Raw genomic sequence first — 22,272 nt, forward strand, 5'->3', positions numbered from 1 at the left:
AGAATACGTGGTAAATGAGACAGAGGGACCCCGCCACAGAGCCCACGTGCTGGTGGGAGGGGATGTTTGACGGCCGTGTGAACAAATGGTCATTTGCAGATGGTAACACAGCAGGGCAATGGGGCGGAGACCTGCGGGCCGACTTTAGGTGGAGGTGGTCAGGGAAAGCCTCTCCGAGGAGGCGGCATCTGCGTCAAGACCTGGTCAAACGAGGATCTAGCCAGGCTGAGGGCTGGGGCACAGTGTTCCTGCCAGAGGGACAGCGGGGCAAAAGGTCCTCTTGTGGGAGTGAGATTGGCACGTCTGAGGGACCGAAAGGAGGCTGGTGTGGCGGGAGCTTAATGAGCGAGAGGGAGCACGGAAGTCGGGGAGGAAGCCCTTTGTTCCGGGCGCAGCATCCTCGCGAGGGACCACATCCTCCCCAGCAGTTGTCCTCGAGTCACCCCCTCCCACCCCTGCACAGCCACCCATCACCAGATGTGGTCCATTCTACCCCTTAGAAAGCTTTGCTCCATCCCTGGCCACCGGCCTCACCTCTCCCACAGCCCCACCTCTCCCACAGCCCCACATCCATCGGTGCTTCTCTGTCCACCCCTTCTCCACGGGCACCAGAGCGGTCTTTTACAAAGGAGTAGACTGTCGAGCCCTTCCCTATTGGACGCCCCCATCCCCACCTGCCAGCATGGGTTTTCACTGCTCCAAGGATGGAGTCCAAAATGAGGTCCCCAAGCTGCTGCCCTCCTGGGTCTCTGCTCCCTCTTCTCATCGTCTCTGCCCACTCTCCACCGTGTCTTCTGGGCCTTTGACCCTCCTCCTCCCGTTGCCCAGCTGGCCTCTTTCCCCCGTTCAGGCCTGGGGGGTCCCTGTCAGGCATTCCCCCAGCTTGGGCTCGCCCCTGACAGTCTCCCTCCGAGTGTTCAGTTACACGTCTCGTGTCCCTTCTCGGGACACCCACACACCCACCCACGTGTCTCAGCCTCACCCAACGACAGCAAAAGCCCTTGCCCGCCTGACATCCTCACAGCCTCTGTCCTGAACCGTTCAGCCCTGACCCCCTCCAGCTCTGATTCCCTTTCTGCTCCTGTTCTATTCCTCCAGCTCAGCCCTCAGACCTGCGGGTGAAGGAGGCTGCTCCCCTGCCCCAGGCCCTGGGCTCTTTCTTTCTTTTTTTAAAAGATTTATTTATTTATTTATTTATTTATTTATTTATTTATTTGGCTGCATCAGGTCTTAGTTGCGGCACATGGGATCTTCGTTGAGGCATGCAGGAATCTATTGTTGTGGTGCATGGGCTTCTCTCTAGTTGTGGCATGAGGGTTTTTCTCTCTCTAGTTGAGGCGCGCGAGCTCAGTAGTTGTGGCGCACAGGCTTAGTTGCCTGGCGACATGTGGGATCTTAGTTCCTCAACCAGGGATCGAACCCGCGTCCCCTGCATTGGAAGGCGGATTCTTTACCACTGGACCACCAGGGCTCTTTCTTTTTTTTTTTTTTTTTATTTTTTTTCCAGGGCTCTTTCTTGACTCCCATTTGTTCTCACTTCTCAGATTATAACAGATTCTCTGGGGGACATCTGCACCCAAGACAGCCAGACCCTGGGTCCAGCCCCGATGCTGACCCAGATGGGACAGTTCCAGGTGACACCAAAGTTCAAGGGTGGGCTCAGGTAGCTCAGGTAGGGTGGATGGCAGGTGACTGGAGCTGCATTAAAGGGTGGTGTGATGGAGGGCCAGCCATGCTTCACAGAAGGCACCCAGGGGTGGGAAGGGAGGGGTAGCGGCAGACATGCGCCCGGTCTTCAGTGGTACAGAGGCATGATAGGTTTCATTCATTCATTCATTCCACCAATGTTATAAACCACTTACCTGTGCCAGGCACTGCTGTAGACCCTGAGGATGCAGCAGTGAACAAAACAGATAAAAAGTCCCTGCCCCTGTGCTGCTGGCATTCTTGTGAGGTGAGGCAGATGATAAATAACACAAGTAATTTAAAACAGAGAATATCAGATGGCGTATTGGTTTCCTAGAGCTGCCATAACAAAGTCACACAGTTATAGAGGCCAGGAGTCCAAAACCAAGGTGTCGGCAGGGCCATGCTCCCTCTGTGATTTGTCGGGAACTCTCCCGAGCTCACGTGGCTTGCTGGCACCCTTTGGTGTTTCTTGGCTGGTACCCGCGTAACTCCAACCTCTGTCTTCATTGTCATGTGGCATTCTCCACGTGACACCTGTGCACCTGACTGCAAATATCTTTCTTCTAATAAAGACACCCGTCATATTGTATTAGGGGCCCACCCTATTCCAGTGTGATCTCACTTTTATTTGACCAATTGCCTCTGCAATGCAAATAAGGTCACATGTGAGGTCCTGGGGCGTAGGACTTCAACACATCTGTTTTTGGGGGGTTGCAATTCATAACAAGTGGTAATAAGGGCTGTGGAGAAAAACAAAACAGGGAGGGTGCACAGAGAGTGTGGGGGAAAGGTTGAAGTATTAAGTGGGGTCATGGGGAAGGTGACATTTGAGTAAAGACCGGAGTGAGAAAGAGCAATAAAGGTAAGTGGGGAAAAGCCTTCTGGACAGCAGAACAGCAAGAGCTGGGAGCCTGAGGAAGGAGCCCACCTGAGCCAACAGTTAAGGGGCAAACAGCGAGGAGGCCCAGGGACCAGGGCCATGGTGAGAGCCAAGGTCAGGGGGTGGGGTGGGGGGATGAGTGAGAGGCTGACCAGCTCTTCCACGGAGAGCCAGAACCTGCACCTCTCTCGTATGTTTTCTCAGGAAACCACCAAAGAATGTGCTCTACTCAACCAGAGAGCAACCCAGCAATGATGGCGCAGGGGCGTGGGAAGGGGACACGCCCCACGGGAAGGGGAGCGGTGTCTGGGGACAGAGCGATGCCTGTGGGGCCGGACTCGAGAGCTCTCAGGCTGGAGCATCTGTTGCCTGATGCTATTCTCCTCCAAGAATCCCCAGATGGCCAGCAAGTGGCACAGCTTCTGCTGGAATACTGTCCCTGTCCCTGGCTGGCCCCCTCCCCTGGCCCAGATCACACTGAACTTTGCTGGAGGCTGAAGATGTATTTTAGCAAAGGATCCAGTTAGGGTTTCAAGCTGTGCGGGCGACTTGACTTAACTAACTCGATCCCTTGTACCACTTGAGGATCCCTAATGTTTTCACCTCACTGTCCCCTCTGTGTTCCTCTTGCAGTCACCTTGCCTTGTACACAGCTGCTCCCCCAGGCTTCAGGGGTCCGTGATGGAGGTGTCCGCAGCCCGGGTCTCTGCTCCCTCCACGGGGACGGGGGGAGATCCTAGGGCATTTCTCTGCCAGGGTCTCTCCCCACAGCAGGCTGGACTCCTCACCCCTATGACAGCAGCTCTTCACCCACAGTTGACAGCCCATGTGAACCCTCCTATTTGACTTTGAATCCCTTCCTTGCAAAACAACAAGCCAGCTGAGACTTCCCTGGTGGTCCAGTGGCTAAGACCCCGCACTCTCAATGCAGGGGGCCCCGGGTTCGATCCCTGGTCAGGGAACTAAATCCCACATGTCGCAACTAAGAGCCCGCATGCCGCAACTAAGTTCGCATGCCACAACTAAAGATTCTGCATGCTGCAACTAAAAAAAGATCCCGCATGCCCCACGAAGATCCCACGTGCCGCAACTAAGACCCAGCGCAGCCAAATAAATAAATATTAAAAAAAACCAACAACCCCAAAAAACAAAAAAAACCAACAACTCAACTAAAAGTAGATTTACCTCCTTGGACTGGCTGTCATGACAAGAGCTACCATGTTAGCTGGAAACTTCTCTGCCTGAGCCATCTGCTTAAATGTCAGCTCCAATAGGATAGGGATTTTTGCTGTTCCATTCACTGCACACAGAAGGCTATGAGGAAATCGATTTTTGAATGAATTAAATTTTTGAATTTAAATTTCTTCTTTGATCACAGGGTGGGGAGGAGGGAGAAAGTATAAATGGATTCTAGCCCCTTAGTTCTCTCGAGTGAAAGATGTGTTAGCTCCCAGAAATGTGCTAGAACCTAGCTGAGGCACCTTGGAGTTTGATCATATGACATGCTGCTGGCATGAACGGAAGCTTTAGAGAAATGACAGCAAAGTTTAAGGGGGATAGTCGGCAGACTTCTGGATATCGTCATGCTCATCTTTTGGATTCAGCAACAATGAGGTTTTGTGAGGAAATCCAATAACTCCAAATGCTTTCAATACTGTCCGTTCTTTAGATATCACTCTTCATGGGTTTGCCAAAAAAAAAAAAGCACATTTGTTTCTCCTGTGTGCAAGCCGGGTGGAGAGGACTGGGCTGTGTGATTGGCTGAAGTTTGGAACAGCATGTTCCAGCACCTGGGAGCGAGGTCCAGAGGCTGTGGAAAGGGCTGGAGCAGAAACAGCCACTTCAAAGGCACAGGTGGCAGGCGAATAGGAACGTCGTGCTGCCTGTTTGGTTCCAAATTTGAATGTATCTTTTCATTTAAAATGTCTTTATCAGACACCAAATATTATAGGAATTGTTGGAGAAATGAATTAAAAGTAGAAACTTATAGTTTGTCCTTTGTCACTTGGGAGAAATGATGAATATTTGAAAACCATTTGGTGGAAAGCAAGGCTGATGTCCCACCTCCCCTCCCCCCGGTGGCTAAGGCGGTGTTTCTTAAAGTGGGTTCCATGATCCTCCAGCCTCAAGGGACTTTAATGGGTGTTGCTTGAAAATAGGGTTCTGTGGTCTAATAAATTAGGGGATTATTGTGTTAGGCAAAGTTAAAATTGTTTCTTTATTGCAGTTCCTGTAAGAGGCATTGTTATGCCAATATTATGATGACTCTAAGAGAAGCACAGAGCACTTCCCAGCAGATTTGACCAAGAATTGATTTTCCCCTCCTCCTCTTTTTTTTTTTTTTTTTTAAAGGAGCCTCCCATGGGACCACCATTCCAACCAACATCCTTTGGGGAAACATTGAAAACCTTCCCTTTAGAAGAGAAGAAGAACTTTGGAAAAAAAAAGCATAAATCATGCCTCTTTGGATCGTGCATTTCCTTTACTTTGTCAGAACAACAGTATAAAATTAATTTTATTTCCAAGGACTGTAATGCCACATTACTAAATTTAAATTCACTTTTTTTTTCCAAAGAGAGTTTAAAAAAAACACATTTCGGAACTACTACTTATGTGAAACAAATCTCTGCATGGAGCAATGGCCAAATATGTACAAGAATTTCATGCAGGATGCAAATGTGATTCAAGAATTTCAGTGTGCCACAACTATTTTACCCAAAGTTCACCGTGCTCCGTGGTTCCTGCGACACAATAGATCTTGGCTGGTTTCCCTTTAACATGATTGTCACGAAGGAAGCCCATTCCTTGAATAGCTATTTTGTTTGCTTTGGTTTGACCAATCTCTACTGCCAGTCAGCAACCTTGTCGGCTAAAATGAACTGACCCAGAGAGTAGGCTTGGTGGCCTGGGCTGTTGGCTGAGGAGTGGGGACCGGGGGCCAAGGCTCGGAAGCTCGAAGGCCTGATGGGCTGGCTCTGTGGGGAAGTTGGCTGCATTGGTTGAGAGATGTTTTGTTAGATGAATCTGACCTTACCTGGGTATGTTTTTACCATGTTATACCTTCTGAACTTTAATTTCTGAGTGTAACTGGCTGCTGTGGTTACGGCTGGTGGTTGTCATGTTGGTTGTGTGGCTGGACTTAAAAGAGTGGAAGTTAAGAGATTCTTAATGAAAGAAGGGGCAAAGGCACACGGTAAAGGGGCCTGTGGGATGGGGGGATTGTTGTGAGTTTCTTTCAAAACCATCTACCACAGCTACCCAATATACTATCGGGTGATCAAATACAGTGCTCACGAGGGCTAGGCGGGAAACGTAGGGCGCCCCTCTAAGGGACCTGAGATGACTGTTGCATGAGGGATTCAGGCCTGATGGTGTCAGATCTTCTGATTGTTCAAGAGGAGATGGAAATCCAGATTTTTATATGAATTCTACTGATTTTAAAATGTAGAATCCATTAAAAAATGGTGTGAGCCAATCCCAACTTCCACCTGTGGCCAAAGCTGGCCCATGGGTTGCCAGTTTGTGACCACTGGTGACTGACAAATCTCGCTCTCCAGCTTTATTTCTCTCCTGAGCACCAGAGCCACATACAGAACTACCTACTAGATGCCCATACACCTGGATGTCCCAAGGCGTCTCAATGTCTGCTTGTCCAAAGTTGACCTTGCCACCTCTTCCACCCCTGTTCATCCTGGGTCCCTGTTCTCAGTGATGATACAGCAAGCCTCCCATCACCCAGGTCACCCTGGGAGTCCTCCTAGCATCCACCTCTAGCATCTGTGCCCTCCTCTCCAATTCCTTGCCACTGTCTTCAGGCCCTTACCTGGACCATTTCCATAGCCTCCTAACCGATGTCCCTGCCTCCAAATCTCCCTTCCAGTCCTTCCTCTGGATCTGCACTGTCTACTACTGTAGCCACTACTTACCTGTGGCTACAATTGAATTAATTAAAATCAAGTAGAATTTACAAATTCAGTTCTTTAGTCTTAGTAGCCACATTTCAAGTGCTCAGTAGCCACATGTGGCTAGTGGCTTCCGTATGGGACAGTGCAGATACAGACTATTTCCATCACTGCAGAAAATTCTATTGGCCAGCGTTGCCCTGTAATCACGTTACTACCTAAAATTTCCCTGATTGTCCATTTCCCTCTGGATAAAGTCCAGTCTCCTTAACCTGGTTTATGCCTCCACCCCGTCTAGGTGCACCTGTCCAGCTGCATCCCCCATCTTGTGCCCGCATGCACCCTCCGCTCCAGCCACCCCAGCTCCCCGTAGCTCCCTGCCTGTGTCGACTGTCTTCTGCCTTCATGCCCGGGTGCCCTTGGTCCTGCAGCCTGGAGCCACTTGTTTACCTGCATAAACCCAGACTCAGCTCAAACACACCTCTTGTTCAGGGTTCTGTAGCGCCCACCCCAGGACCCCACACCTGCCAGGTCACGCTCACAATAGCACAGCTGTACTGCAGCACTTAGCACTCTGGCGACAATGTGTCTGTCTGTCTCTCTGTGAGTCCGGCTGTGCTTCCTTCCTATCTGCACTCCCCACGTCTAGCCCAGTAGTAGGGGTGGTGATTGGGGGTGGGGTCAGAAGAGACTGGGGAACACAATCCTGAGAAGCACCTGGAGTTAGCAGGAAGCTTTCACCTGCAAGGACACACCTCACTCACACTGGGCTAAGCAGTAAAGGGAGCTTTTCAGCTCGACCAACTGGTCAGTGTAGAGGAAGGATGGACTTCAGGGTTGGTTTGATGTGGGCTCAGTCTGTCAAGGCCTGGGGAGTCAGTGGTCTCTCTCCAGGCAGATGTGGTGCAGCATCCACCTGAGACTGGCGCCCTCGTGTGGCCCAAGAGGGCATAGCAGCTCCCTGGGCTGTGGCTTCCCATCCAGGTCCTGGGAGAGAGGGAGGATGGGTTTGGGAGGCTCTCTTAGGAGGGCAAGGAAGCCACTTTCCAAGGAGCCCCACGGCAAAACTCTCCTCACCCCATGTTCCCCTTACCATGTTCCCCCAACCCCCGCACCCCCTAACTTATGCAGTGGTGGGAATGAGGGAGGGCTGTCTGTCTCAGCTTAAACCCCCTCCTCTAAGCTCCCAAGGTACCCTGAAAGTGTGCTAGGGAAGTTGAAAGAACCCTCATTTCTTCCCAGGGAAGCTCTGAACCAAAGAAGGTAATCCAGGCCAGAGCCCTTCTCTTCTGATTCCATTAGGCCTTGGGGGACCAGGAAGAAATGAAGGATTCTGGACGGATTAATGGGGACCCGATGACCTCTGGAGCAGGATAGGCACCTTGAAAATGTGGGAATGCTCTTCCTCTGAATCTCATTTGTCTAAACTTCTGGTCCCTGGGAGGTGCTCCCGTGGTCCTCTAGGCTGGAGCCACCTGCAAAGGCACTGGTGGGTGTCTAGCTCCCTCTAGTGGGAATCATGAAAAGGAACCCAATGGGAGGATTCCAGTCAATGTCAGGCCGGACTGCACCCCACTTCCTCCAAGCCATCCCCCAACCCCCCAGGGCTTGTAGGGATAGGCAGCCAGGCGCTGCTTCCTCTCCCCACCCCACTGAAGCGGGGGACACTATTTAGGGTTGCAGGACCCAGACCTGAGGCTTTAGGATGGAAGGTGCAGGGGGGAGGATCTGGCAGGAAGAGGCAGATGCTAGATGGAGATGGAGGGAGAGAGAGGGAGAGGTGGGAGGGGGGTACACCGTGTAGGGAAGTCCCTTCCTTGGAAAGGCCCTCGTCTTTAGGTACATTCCTTAGTGAGCCACAAGGGAAAGTCCAAGTCAGTTGGAGAGTTACCCGTTTTCTCTCAGAAGAGGTAATTCCCTTTTATGTAAAAGTTTCAGTAAAGAAATTTGCATATGGAGTAAATGTGCCTTTGGGGGAGATTTAAGGGACACGGTGGCAAAGGGAGCCAGTGTCACCCCATCTCCTTCCACTTTGCATCAGAGAGGACGTCAGCTTACTCAGGCCAGGAAGCCCACAGGGCGATTGATGGCTCTAGAGATGACACAGCAATGGCAGGAAAAATAAATCAGGGGACACGTGTTGGGGAGGAGAGACCCCACCTTCTGCAGGTGCCTGAGAGGAGGGGGATGGGTCCAGCAAACTCCTTCCTTGTCATCTGTGCTGGGTACGGTGCCCTGGATCTCAGCATCCATTCCCTCCTCTTTCAATGCGTCCTTTGCACTGTGGAGGCCAGAAAGCCAGAAACCGCCCTTCTCAGACTCCCTTGCAGCTAGAGTGCATTAGGTAGAGCCAATGCAAATCCCGCTTGTGCAGGATTTGGAAGGCGGAGGTGCCGTGGGGGCCATTGCTGCAGCAATTCCTGCCCTGCGGATGGTGACTTGGTGGTATGTTGGTGTGTCCTTGAACTCAACAATTCCACTGGAAGCCGCCAGCTTCCTGCCTCCACCCGTGATTTTATAAGCATCTAATTCCCTGAATCCCACCCCCCTTTCTTAACCTAGATTGGCTTGTTTCCTACACTGCTGATACAGTAAGTATTCAGAGGAGGCTGGTTTGAATGGAAAACAATGCTGAATCTGCTCCTAACAGATCTTTGGCTCTAAAAGAGAGAGGGCCACCCCAGATTGGGGGATAGGAGTGGGGAGGGACCCTCAGAGGGACAGCGTTGGACAGGAGTCCTGTTTCTCAAAAGCCAGTGGGATGTGGGGCAGTGGGTATAGGTGGGGGTGAGGCAGACGCTTGTGAGAGGACCAGCTAAATGGTGACATTGCCAAGTTTACCCCTGGACCTTAGGACCCCCCCCTTCTTTCCTTCCCTCCCCCTTCCCGGGCGTCCAGTCAGCATGGACTTCTGGTGTAACACAATGGCCCAGGTGCTCTCTCTTCCTCTCTTAGCCACTGGCTGCTCTCTGGAAAGACCTGGTGAGCCCACCTGCCGACACTGAGGCATAAGGAGGGTCAGGCCTATAGCACAGTCCCCATGGCGGCTGGGGCTGGGGGGGGGCTCAAAGACTAAAGCTCTCCAGGGGAATTCTGGGCATCAGCTATGGGAAGGGGAGTTATTTTTTGACGTTAGAACACTCTGGAATCATACAGGTAAGTCGACTGAAGAGATAGCCTCAGGTGTTATGGGACCAGGCAGCTTAAAATATGGCCCCCAGTTCTTTGACACTCCTGCCCTTGAAGTGGGATCTATGTCCCCTCCCTAAAACTGGGTGGGCTTGAGACCACTTCACCAATAGGCACAGTGGACGCAATGCCATATGATATCTAAGGTTAGGTCATAAAAGCCAGGCAGCGCTGGCCTGGGCCTCTGGGAACGCTACTTTCCCGATGACCCTCTCCGGACACTTCCTCCTGGGACCCAGCTGTCATGCCGCGAGCAGTCAGGTGAAGAGGCCTGCGTGGATCCTCCAGTTGCCAGTGGCAGCCCAGGTCAGCTTTTGAATCGTCTGGTCCAGACATGTGAAGGAAGAAGCTGGAGTGATGATGATTCTAGCCCCGGACGTCCATCTGAGCCACCCTCGGCCCCTCGAGTCCTCCCCACTGAGGCCGCAGCCCCCACCCCCAACACACACCCTGTCCCAGCCCCCTGACCCCTGGACTCCGTGAGCACAATAAACCAGATGCTGTTTATGTTACTAAGTTGGAGGAGATCTGAAACGTTGCGGCAGCTGACTGCAGCCTGGGTCCCTGCCCACACAAGGGCCCTTCTCCCGTGGGGTCTCCGCCACGCCCCGCACTCAGTGGATTTTTTGGGGAACCAGGCCTCAGTAGGGTTGCGAAACCCCACCGCGCTTGGTGCGCCCTGCCGACTGACTGTCACAACCCGTCACGCAGACCTGGGGGATCTGAGCTCAGACGTCAGGCAGGCTTACCAAGGCATTTCCTGCAGACACGGGTCTCCCCCGCTCAGAGAACAGCGTGTCTGCATTTGGTTCAGTGGTGAACAATTCTCATTTCTCTCACGGGAGCAAAGACTCTGGAGCAGGCAGACCTGGATTTGAGATTGGCTCCCCCTCTCAGTGCCTCTGAGCCCTTGTGCAGGTTTGGTCATGTCTCTGAGCCTCAGTTTCCCCATCTGCCAAACAGGGACAGTGTGTAGTCCCTTGCAAGGTTGCTGTGAGGAAGAGGTAATGCGTGAAAAGCCTCAGTGGGAACAGCCATCCTTCTACTTGGGAACTAGCCTCAGGGGAGACTGCTTGGTTGAACCCAGCACCCAGGGACAAAAGACGATGGCTTTTCACCCGAGTTCCTGGGTTCACTGGGGTATTAGTTGGGCTATCCATTCTCCATGCATCAGAGACTCAAAATAACAGTGACTTAAGCAGATGGAACTTGGTTTTCTGTCCTGTACCGTCCTGGTAGGAACATCGAGGACTGGCTTAGCAGCTGTACAGCATCGGGTCTCAGGCTTTTTCTGTCTTGCTGCTCCACACGCTGACAGGCGAGCTCCATCCACGCTGACTTGCCAACCCCACCTCTGGCTTCCAGCCAGCGGAAGGGGGCGAGACAGGGAGAGGGTGTCTCCTCAAAGTGGAGGCGGGACTCATGACCTCCACTCACATCCTGTTGGCTGTCCTATTGCATGACCACGGCCAGCTGCCCGGGGTGCTGGGAAACACCAGGGCGCCCATGTGCCCAGTGACAAATCAGGGCTCCACTGCTTCTACAGAAGGGGAGAGCAGACATGGGGGGCAAAGGAAGTGCCCACCACACTAGGCAAGGGGGCGTGGTGCCGGCCCCAACCATCCTTCTGCCCACCTTCCCAACCAGCTCAGCTGTTGAGGGCATTGAGCCGGGAGCAGCACTGCAGACACGAAAAGACTAGACCCTGTTCTCAGGGAACACGATTTTTCACAAACCAAAGCCTGTGGAGGATGTTTAGGGCACAGCTTTGAAGGGCTGAGCCATCCATCCAGGTCTGGGTCTCCGAGTTCTGGCCAGTCTGTCCTTGGACCATGCTGGTCTCTCTCCTGGATGACTCTCCCTCCCTGAGTGTGGCTCAGTGCGGTGCCCTTGACGTTGGCCAAGAATCACACGAAATACACTTTCCTTTTGCTGCAAAAATAGTTTTTCAGGACGTAGCCAGTGGATCACATCACTCAGTGTTCCCTATACCAAGGACCATGTGAGCAACTTTCACTTGAGTTTATTATAAGGGAAAAACTCTGTTCCCACTGAGAAAGGAGCCTGCTTCCTGCAGATAGTAACAGATCAGCTTTCCTCTTCCACCCTGGCTGCCCGGACGCTTAATCACAGCATCTGTGGCCACTCGGTCAGCCTTGTACAATCGCTGTTTCCTGTGGGCCCAGCGTTTTAGCTCTCTGTGTTGGTCTTACTGCTATGTCTTTAATACATGCTGCCTTCCGCATTCTCTCTAGAAAGAAGCAGGCTATCATTAATAATAAAATAGAAAACTAGGGCCCCTTAATTGGGAAGAAAACAAAGCTGGTGGGACTACGAAGGGTAGTCCCATTGCTGTACTTGGGTGTTAGTGTTGACTCGATTTTCCCAGCAGCTGGGGCAGAAAGCCTTGGTTACAAGGCTGTCCTCAGAAAGAAGGAAACAGAGCAGTGTTGTGAGAGAAGCAAAGCAGGGAGCACTTAGATGATGGGAGAGGCTCCTGTAATGATTCAGGGTGCGGGCAGGAACCTGGCTACTGATCTCAGCTCCATCACTCAGAAGCTGTGTGACCCTGGGTAAATCACTTAACCTCTCTGTGCATCAGTATAATAACAATGACAGCTGGCTTCTGGTTGCATCGCTTCGACCTCTGCTTCTGCCTTCATATCCATGCCTCCTTTTCTGAAACTTTAAAAAACTTTTTTTTTGTTTAATTTTTATTTTATTTTTAATTTTTGTGCTGCGCAGTATGTGGGATCTTAGTTCCCCAACCAGGGATTGAACCTGTGCCCCCTGCAGTGGAAGCACAGAGTCTTAACCACTGGACCTCTAGGGAAGGCCCTTCTCTTCTGTATCTTATCAGGACAGTTGTTGTTGGATTTAGGGTCCACCTGGATAATCCAGGATGATCTCACTTTAAGATCCTTAATTATATCTGCAAAGACACTTTTGCCAAATAAGGTCATATTCACAGATTCTGGGACGTGGGCATATCTTTTGGGGGCCACCATTCAATCTACTACAAGGACTAAAGTTTGGATCTAAGCAATGCAATCTACTACAAGGACTAAAGTTTGGATCTAAGCAGTGCATCTAAGCAGTCCTTAGCGAGTAGATGGGTGGGGGGGATTTTTCTGGTGGGAGGAAAGCGCTCAGTGGGCTCCTAAAAGCTCCACCTCGTAGAGGCAACTTTCCAGGGAGCTGCCCCTGGCTCCTATGGGTGGGCTTGGGCTTCTTGTCCTGCATCTCTTGTGGCCCCTCAGGGCCCAGTGGGTGCTGTGCACACACTGCTTTGGTCTGGTTAACTCCCACCTCCTCTGGTCGGGTGGGTGGGTGGGAGGGTCGGCCACATGACTCCTGACCCTGCACAGACTCACTGACAGAGACAGACCCGAAGGGGCAATCCTTTCTCCCTCTGCTCGCCCCTCCCAGCACAGGCCTACGCCGCCAGCTCACTGGTCAGCTTCAGTTGCTTCCTGCTCCGAGCACCTAGCACACAGCTGCAACTCTGATGGGGCACTCTCCTGCTCAAACACCTGCCATGGCTCCCTACTCCTCCTGAGTCAAGTCTAGACCCACTCCAGGCCTGCCACTATAGCAAACCAAACTACCTGTCCTGCCTGAGATTCCAGGATTCTTTTTCTAAAATCCATCTTTTTCTTGCTGTTCCCTAAACCTACCCCTGGATCCTTTCCCTCTGGGCTTTTCCTGACCCTCTTCCCTCCTTCTGGAATGAGCCTCTTCCTTCCAGCAGCCAACCTCTAGTGCTCTTAAAGGCCCAGCTCTAGGCCTCTTCCTCCTGGCAGCCTTCCCAGATTTTCCAAGATAGAAGTGATCATTTTGTACCCCCCCTTCCCTCTTATGGCACCTCTCACTCCCCATCTTGTCCTGTTGTTGTTTACGGTCAGAACTCATTTCCAAAAGGGTCACCTCTTTGCTGGAAGGAGCCATGCCTAGCTCACTTTTGGATTCCCAGCACCTCACACAGTGTTTAGCTCATAGTAAGTGCTTACTAACTATTTGTCAAATGAGTGAAACACCCGTTGTAGTTCTTGCACATTAAGCTTCGGTAGCCCAAGGGGCAGAGTTTTCAGGATAGAGCTGCATGCAGCTTCCTGGCCTCGGGGCTTGGTTTTATTCTCTGGGTGGCTGGCGTGGGGTCAGAAACTGAGATTTCCCTGGGGGCCTGCCTCCAGGGTTGTTTCACTGTGGTTCATTGTGGGTACAACTGGGCGATAATAGAGTTGGTTTCAAACATTGGGAAGTTTGTCTAAAAGAATTAATACGTTTTAAATAAAATATTTCATATCTATAAAAATTTATAGACAAAGTTTAACAAATAATAAAATGAATATCCATGTACCCACCCCCATCCTAAGGAAAAGAATGTTGCCAGTATTGTGAGTGATACCCCCTTACATGCATCCCCCAGTAAGGTCTCTGTTTCAAGTCTACCTAACTCCAGAATCAGGGACAATCTAACAGTGCTCAGGGACTGTATGAAGCCGTCTGTCAGAGCATCAGATTGCAGAACTTAAAGTCACCTGTGTTCATATAAAAAGGGCTTGGGATCCCCCCCCCCCCAAAGAAACAATAATGTTTTAGGGACACAGTTCTGCAGGGAGCCGTCTTCTGATTGGCAACTAGATGAAGCAGGTGTGCAGTCATCATTACAGTGCTGAACCACACCCACGTGGTGGGAGGTGGGAGGTGCCTGACGTCCTAATAGGATTTTTTTTGCAGTTAGTCCCTCTGGGTCCCTACCAGGCGGGGGCGCCCACCTCGGCGGCACTTAAACCTCTGCAATGCATGTTTCTGCCCCTAGATGGCGCCAGAGGACTGTGCCCCTTCCCACCTGCGCGGGCCATTCTCGGGAGAAGAGGCATTTTGTATTTTGGAGATGATGGAAGAGAGAAACCCTTTAAACTGAGAAGCGAAACTCTGGCCAGCACTTAAAACAGGCAGTTAGTTGCTAACTCCAGCAGCCTGCTCCTCTGAGCATGAACTCTGGTTCACCATAGTGTCTGCAGGACTTTGGGCCAATGCATAGGTGAATATAATTAACAGAGCCCAGCTTTGAGGGCTTTTGGGACAACTAAATGATTTTATTACACATAAAGTGCACTGGAATATTGTCTGGCACATAGTTAAGTGCTCGATAAAATTCGCTGTTCTTTTCCTTTTCAATTTGTATTGCAGGGACTTGTCACGTGACCTAAGGGCAAGGAACCTAGCACGCTGCTTGCCTCTGCACCCCAAGTGCCTGGCACAGAGCAGGTGCTTAGTAAGCCATTTCTGTCTCCCCCTGCCCGCATCTCACGGAGGAGGGAGCCGCTGTGTTCCACGTGGCTTCAGAGAAGACCAGGCAGGGACTAACAGGGAGGTGAATGGTGGCTGGTTGAGCTGTCCAAGCATGGGCTGGGCTTCCTGGTGAGAGAGTGAGCTCCTGGGCCCTGGAGATATGAAAGCAGAGGGCACCTGCTACACAGGATGCAGCAGAGGGGACCCTGGTTGAAGGCTGGATTTGGTGGCCCTGCCTGCTGGTCACGTTTCTAAGTGAAATGCAAGTTAACTATTGCTGGAGCCCTCACCTCCCTGAGGTTGTAAGAGAGACAGGAAGAGCTGGGGAGGTCCGAGAGGAACAGGAGAAGCTCCCTCGTCAAGGGTGGGAGGGGTCAGGGAGAGGGGAGAGAAGGGAGGGGCAGGGCCAGGTTTTTATACTGCCCACAGCATCTAGGAACAGATGAGCTCGAGGGTGGGTGGGGGGTGGGTGTCTGTGGGTGGACCCCTGACCCCGGCTGGGCCTGCGGTCAGCTTCGGAGGTGAAAGTTGCAGCCATGGCCTCTCATCTCCCCACCGGCCCTGCCCTCTTGTGATGGTCCCCGTCTTGGTTTGTGGAATGGCTCCTCCGCCCACCTGGTTGCCCACACCAGACACCTGGGCATCAGCCCCGAGGCCTCTACTCCCCTTCCCCACCCCTAGTCCATCAGGTCTACTGGGGACACAGAAAAGTAACGGGGATCCCAGTAAAGTGTTAGAGTGGTCTCCTGCTTCTGCCCTTGCCCCGCAGGCTTTCCTCTACGTGGCAGCAGGAGGCTCTTGGTACGTCCTCAAGTCAGATCACGTCAGCACCCTGGTCACCAGTCTCCTGTATCTTCCTGTCTCTCACAGTAAAGCCAAGTCCTGAGTGACTAGCCCGGGGGCCTCTCGGGCCTCACCTCCTAGCAGCCCTCTCTCCATCACCTCTCTCTGGCCACCCTGGCCTCCTGCCTCTCCTCACACCCCAGCCACGTCCCACCTCTGCCCTCCGCCCTTGACCTGTCCTCAGCCAGACAGCCGTTTGGTTGGCTCCGTCACCTCATCCAAGTCTTCACTAACCATCGCTTTTGGATGAAACCTTATTTAAATTTATCATCCCTCCTCCTTGTCACCCCCATTCCCTTTTCCTGTTTCATTTTTCTCCATGGCAACGACCATCGAACATACTATGTTTAGGACTGCTTACGTAATTTGCAGGCTCAATGCAAAAGGAACACGTGGGCACCTTGTTAAAAAATTATTGAGAATTCCAAGACAGTGGCAGCAGAGCGTTAAACCAAGTGTGGGGCCCTGGGTGACTGCGTGGGTTTCACACCCATGAAGTGACCCCAACAATGTTGTACATATTTGTTTACTGTCCTTTTCCCCCCGAATGGAATGTAAGCTCCATGAAGGGAGGGATCAGGCTTGCCCACGGTGGTATTGCAGCATCTAGGGACCCTAGGAGCAGCTAATCCACACCAAACCCACTGAGAGACTTGCCCAAGGATGGGTCAGAAGCCAGAGAGGGGACCAGCGCTGTAATGAATGTCCCTGCCTTCCTGCCATGTCCACGGACTCTCCAGCCCACTTCCTGCTGGTCTCCACAGGATGTCGCTCAGGTCCCTCAAGGCCTACATGACCAAGACAAGTCCTTCAGCCACTGTCCCAGACCTGTTCTCACCTGTAGCTCTGATCATCATCCAGCCGGTGCCAGAAATCTGGGAGGCCCATTCGACTCTCCCTTCTCCAGCCCGGGCCTGATCCATCACCAAGTCCAAGGCAGAAACCCACACTCCAGCCACCCATTAGCCTCAGGCCCTGCTGTTCTCCCCTCCATGTTTGTGCTAATGCGGTCCCCAGGCCCGCCCTTTCCTCTCCTCTGCTCCTGGCTCACCCCCTCCGAATTGACCCTGGGCGCTCAGGGAGGTCGAGGAATGGTGGGCGGGCAGGGATCCTGGGGCACGCAGGACTCCTCCTTCTGGCCTGGTGCCTGGATTGGGTCCCTGTGCCCTGCCTGTCCCACAATGGTCAGCTGGGGGCGCTAGTGCGCCACGGAATATTTTCACGCCGGCTCCGAGTGGGGGCGGGGAGACTCTGGAACCTCTCTCGGTGGCGGCGCAGCCGGTCTGGTTGGTCTGCATGTGGACAGTGGGGGCGAAAGCGGGGGCAGGTTTGAGGTGTGTGGGTGCGTTCCGCGGTGCACGGACTGCGGTGCTGGGTTTGCTCACGACACTTGGAATGTGGGGCGGGGGAGCGGGCAGGGCATCAGTCGCTTTCCGGCTGTGGAGGTGCCCTGGGGTACCGGCTGCTCCCCCAGGCTCGGGGACCCTGCTGTAGGGTTTCAACGACTTAGGTGAAAGTCTGGCCTTGGCTCTGCCACCCTCCTGGCCCTTCCCCAGGGGACCCTACCTTCACACCCACTTGTGGCAAGTCTTTAGTTCTTTGGAGGGTGGGCTTTGAGATCTAATTCCCACTCTGCCATGTAGGCAGTCACTTAACTTGTTGTAGCCTCAGTGTCCCAGTAAGTAAAATGGGGACAGTAACATCAATGTCACAAAACTGTCGTGAGAACTGGAGCTCCAGGTGGGAAGCACTAGCCCCCAGCTGCCACCCAGTGGCCTGAAGCCGGTTGCGGAGGGATGGAGGTGTCAGACAAGACCACCGTGAAATCACAGCCCCATCTCCTCCAAGAGGAGTCCCCTTCCGGGAAGCCCAGGCCCAGACCACTGTGCTCTGTCTCTGAGGGCACGTCCACCTCCCCTGTCCTGCAGCTTTGTGATGGGTCTTTGCCACCCCTGATCTCCTGCTTCCCAAGGGCACAGACCATCCGGCCACAGCTTTCCGTCCCTGGCGCGGCAGGCAGGAGATGGGCCTGCTTGAGAGGAGTCCTGGCTGCCTTTGAGCTGGTGCTTGAGGGACAGATAGGGTTTGCTTCCTGTGTGGAAGTGGAGGGGAGGGCTTTCCAGGCTGTGGGGCAGCTGAGCGAAGCCAGGAGGCTGACACCACACGGCCTCTCTGGAGAGCGTAAGGGGCCAGCGTGGCCCGGGCAGGGGCAGGTGGAGAGCAGCAGGGGTCTGGTTGCTGGGATGGGTGGGTTGACACTCTGTGGGAGTCCTGCCGTGAATTCCACGGGCAGCAGCGGAGCTGTGGGGAGACTCTGGGCAGCCCGGACCCCCAGACGAGGGAGGGCTGGGTCCCTCTGCTAAGCATGGGAGCGGCAGGGTCAGGGCCAGTGAGAGCAGCAGGGGTGGGGAAGAGTGGGCACCAGGCCAGAGGCGCCTGGGTCCAGACCTGACTGGTGCCCGGAGCGACGGAGAGGAGGAAAAGCTCCTTCTCCCCTTGGACTGCGTTGTAGGGAATCAGGTTGGATGACTGCAAGAACTTCCAGGGCCGAGGTCTGGGGAGGCCCTGTCCCGGGGGCCTGGTCCTGCCTTCCCCATCCCTGAGTCCCCTGCATCTTCTAGCTCCCACTGCTTCCAGAGGCCCCATACGCTTATCCAGGCTTCTGGAGCGAGCCCTGGACTGGCTGAGGCCTGAGGTGGGGCAAGGCAATTTACCCCCTAACCCTCCTAGGTGAGGTGTGATGAGTTACGGCCTCTCAGGGTCTCCCTTGCCCACTATGGTGGGGGGCATGAAGCCGCAGCTCCTGACTGTCCCACTAAGGGCCAGGTCTTCTGACAGAGAGTGGCAGGCTAAGGAAAGGACCCACTCAGGATCATGCTGCTGCCATGGGTACAGGGTCCCTGGGGTGCAGGGCTGAGTGGGTGAGAGAAGGCTGTGGCGGCCTGAGGAGTTTGGGGTGCTTGGGCCTGCTTGAGAGGAGTCCTGGGGAGTCTCGTGACAGAAACTGCAGCATGAAGCCCCCAGGCTAGAGCGGAGGGAGAGAGCTTCTCATCTGGCTGCAGCAGCTGCCTTGGAGTCTGGGAGGACAGCGGAAGAGGGTGCTGAGCGTGGCTTGTTTACCCAGTGGCAGGTCCTGGCTTGCTGGGAATGCAGCCTGGGCCTGGGGGCAGGAGGTAGCGGCTGATACCAGCCAGACATCCCTGCTCCCTCTCCCCCAGACTGCAGAGGGAGGGCCTTGAGCTCAGCCTACTGGGCCTATAGACCAGGGACAGGGGGTAGGGGTGCTGGGGCCCCCTGGGGAGTGCTGGCACAAGTCTCAGGGGCCTGGGTTTGACTCCCTCCCCCGAGGTGTGGGTACCCCAGGGTCTGGGGTAGAGGAGTGGGCTGGGGGCTGTACTGTGGTGGGTTTCTGGGCCGGGTGGGCACAGTGGGCCCCTGGACTGCCCTGAGTGGAACTCCCACCTCAGCTGGGAGGACAGGCATGCTAGTGCAGGCCCAGAGTCTGAATGACACCCTCCCCACCCCATACAAGTCCTCACATGGGGCCACTGGGTGCAGGGCTCATGGTACTGGCAGAGTGCTTGCCGTTCTTACTGGGGGCATGTCCTGTCCACAGCCCCTGCCCTTTTACCTCAACTCGCAGCCTGGGCATGTGGGACCTGACCCACTACCCTGGATCTATGCCCCACCTGACACTCCAGGGCTCAGCAGAGGTCTCTGATTGTCAGAAAATGGACACAGGGTGGGCTCAATGGGGGTGGGTGGGGTAGAAGTGGGCTTGTGGGGAGCTTGGGGTTTGGGGATCTTGGGGTAGGGTCAGTGGTGAGAGTAGAGACAGGGCGTGGGGTCTACTGGGATGTGGAATACGGGTTAGGATTAAGGGAGGGCCTGGGAAGGCAGCGTTTGGAGGAATGTTGTAGGTTTGGGGCTGCAGTTGGGCTGACATTGGAATTTTGGGCAAAAGTCTGAGAGTGGGTGCAGGTCAGAGCTGGGGTTTGGGATGGGATTGCTTTAGGGCTGAGTTTTGCGAATGGGGTAAGGTTTGGGCATAGGGAAGCACCCGGGTTTGGAGTGAAGTTGATTCAGGGTAAGGTTGGGTACGGTTCAGACTTGGCCTTAGGGTTGGGGTTAGTGCAGTGCCAGATCCGGCTATGGGTTCAGGATGGGGGTGGGGCAAGCCCAGGTGAGCGTCGTGCACAGTTTGGGGTTAGTTTGGGTTGGGTTGGGGTCAGGGTTTCTGTGTTAGGGTCGGGCATGGTCGCAGCTGGTTGAGGGTCTTAGGGATCTGGTTGTCTGCCCTGTGGTGTCCTGCTGGGTCTGTCCTCTCCCTTTTTGGTGGGCTGCTCTCGGCTAAGGCCTCGGCTGGAGACTGGATGCTCTGGCCCCAGATGGTGGCAGGACCCCCTCCACCGTCTGTGCTCAGGCGGGGACCCAAGGAGGTGGCATTCTGCAGCTGAGCCCTGGACTCTCTAGGGCCTGGGTATTAGCTGAAGCAGGGGCCCCATGCCACCCCAGGCTGGCCTGGGGTTTGGGGCTCCTCCCTGCCAGTGAAGGCCACCCACCTGCTCCCTGCCCTCCTGCCTGGGCCTCTTCTCTCACTCTGGACACTTGTCTGGGAACCTTTGCTCCTTCTTTGAGCCACTGGTGGTCAGGGAGATGGAGGGTCTTATCAGGGTGAGCCCTGGCCCCTCTCCTGACCACCCTGACTCCCAGGCTCAGGTGGGGAAACCACTCCTCACCCGGCCTTAACCAGAGCGGTAGTTGGAAGGCCTGGCCGTCTCACCTTGTCACAATTCCCACACATTTCAGGGCCAGACTTGGGGTCCCAGGGTCAGGCCTGTGACTCTGCTGCCTGGGGTGAGTGAAGTCTGGGGGCCCAGAGGTGGGCTGATGGCCCTGGTCTAGACCTGAGACCTGTCTGTCAGTCAGGCACCTGTCAGTCAGCTGCGCCCGGGCATACCCCTAACCCTAACCCCTGACGCCAACCCCCCTCCCTCCCTCGTCAGTGTGAGAGGCTGCCTCTGCTCTCCACTGCAGATCCCTTGGGGTGGGACCAGCCTGGGAGGCATGGGGGCACCTGGCTGGGTGTGTTTGCGTGTGACTCAGCCTGGATGCTGAGGCCCTGAGTTGGTGGCTTTGTTTTCCCCCTGGCTGGGCGGGGTGCATGCCATAGCCCTGAGTCACCAGGGTGTGGCCCAGGGGGCCTGGCGGCACTTTGGACACACACACACACACAGTTGTGTGCACAGATGGCACTGGGGCCAGGATATGCCGACCTGGGGGCAGAGGGGCCTGCCTGGCATGGGCCCTGTCCTCAGTGCTTTTTCCCCGGTGGTGCTGTGAGCCCCTCCTGAGGTGTTCCTCGGTGACCAACTGCCCTGTACCCCTGGAGCTCCCTCCGGTTAGGGCCTGGAGGGGCTGAAATGGTTTGGTGTCCACAGACACAGCCAGAGACCCTGGGGAGCACACTGACCCTTCCTCAGCTGCCCAGTAAAGGCCATTTGCAGGCCATCATGTGCTACTGTCCAAACTGTCAACAACTCCGGGAGGAGGAAACTATCACTCCCACTTTACAGAGACAAAACCAGGGCTTAAGGAGGCTCATAGTTGCCCAAAGTCACATAGCTAGTGAGTGACCAGCCGGCCTTAAAGCCCCTCATCAGGTGTTCAGTGTGGCCTGCCCTGTGCCAGGTGTGGGACATCAGTGATGGTGGCCTGGCCCCGGTCCTCCACTTCAGTCCAGTTTGTCACTGGGACCCCTGGACACCACTCCTCACTCAGAGTCAGGCAGGGGCCCCACAGGGTCCGGTGAGTGAGCGACCCTGTTGCCCCTCCCGGCCACCGGCCCTGGGTCCTGGATCCCTCCATGCCTCCGAAGACGGAGACAGACATGGCCCTGCTGGACTCCTGGGCAGTGCCCAGCCTGCTTCCTCTGGGCAAGAGGCAGGAGGCCCTGGGACCCTGATGGGCAGCTCCCTCCTTGGGGAACCAGGCCTCACTGCCCTCAGGGAAGGATAGCAAGTGCGGTTTCCACACAGCCTCCTGCCTCCTGCCCCCCACCTCCCCCTGCAGGTGCTGTGTGTATGTCTGGGTGTGAGTGTGAGAGGGCAGGAGAGCCAGATTGGCTGTAAATCAGAGGTGAGGGGGAAGCAGCGCAGGTTAAGCGCAGGTAGACAACCCCTCCCAGAGGGGCGAGGGTGGGAACCCAGGGATCGTGGTTCCCAGGCCAGGCTTGGGTCCTCAGATGTGCCTGTATGTTGTTTGCCTTTCTCTGACAGGCTAGGGGGCTGCTCTGGACCCTGCTGCTCCCAGGGAGGGCTATTCAGGTGTCCTTGGGTGGGTAAGTAGGCGCGGCTCCAAGAACAAGCCTCACCTCCTCCACACACAGCCCCACCTAGTTCGGTCAGAAGCTGTTTGAGGGAGAAGAGAAAGTACCTTACAAGGTAACAAATGCTGTCTGCCAGGTGGAGG

The 22,272-nt window shown here is 54.5% G+C and overlaps 1 protein-coding gene across 2 annotated transcripts in view; it reads left to right on the forward strand.

Moving 5' to 3' along the window:
• SMIM41 (small integral membrane protein 41) overlaps positions 1–22,272 on the forward strand; it is a 43,876-nt gene that overhangs the window by 10,073 nt on the left and 11,531 nt on the right. Inside the window, exon 1 of one of the 2 annotated variants that reach the window (XR_014233366.1) lies at positions 1,525–5,607. The exons of the other annotated variant lie outside the window; for it this stretch is intronic. The gene's annotated coding sequence lies outside the window, so the exon portion shown is untranslated. Of the gene's footprint in view, positions 1–1,524; positions 5,608–22,272 lie in introns of those variants that run through there. 2 annotated transcript variants of the gene reach the window in all.

Source organism: Balaenoptera borealis (assembly GCF_965194805.1).
Source record: "Balaenoptera borealis genome assembly, chromosome: 13".
Taxonomy (NCBI): domain Eukaryota; kingdom Metazoa; phylum Chordata; class Mammalia; order Artiodactyla; family Balaenopteridae; genus Balaenoptera; species Balaenoptera borealis.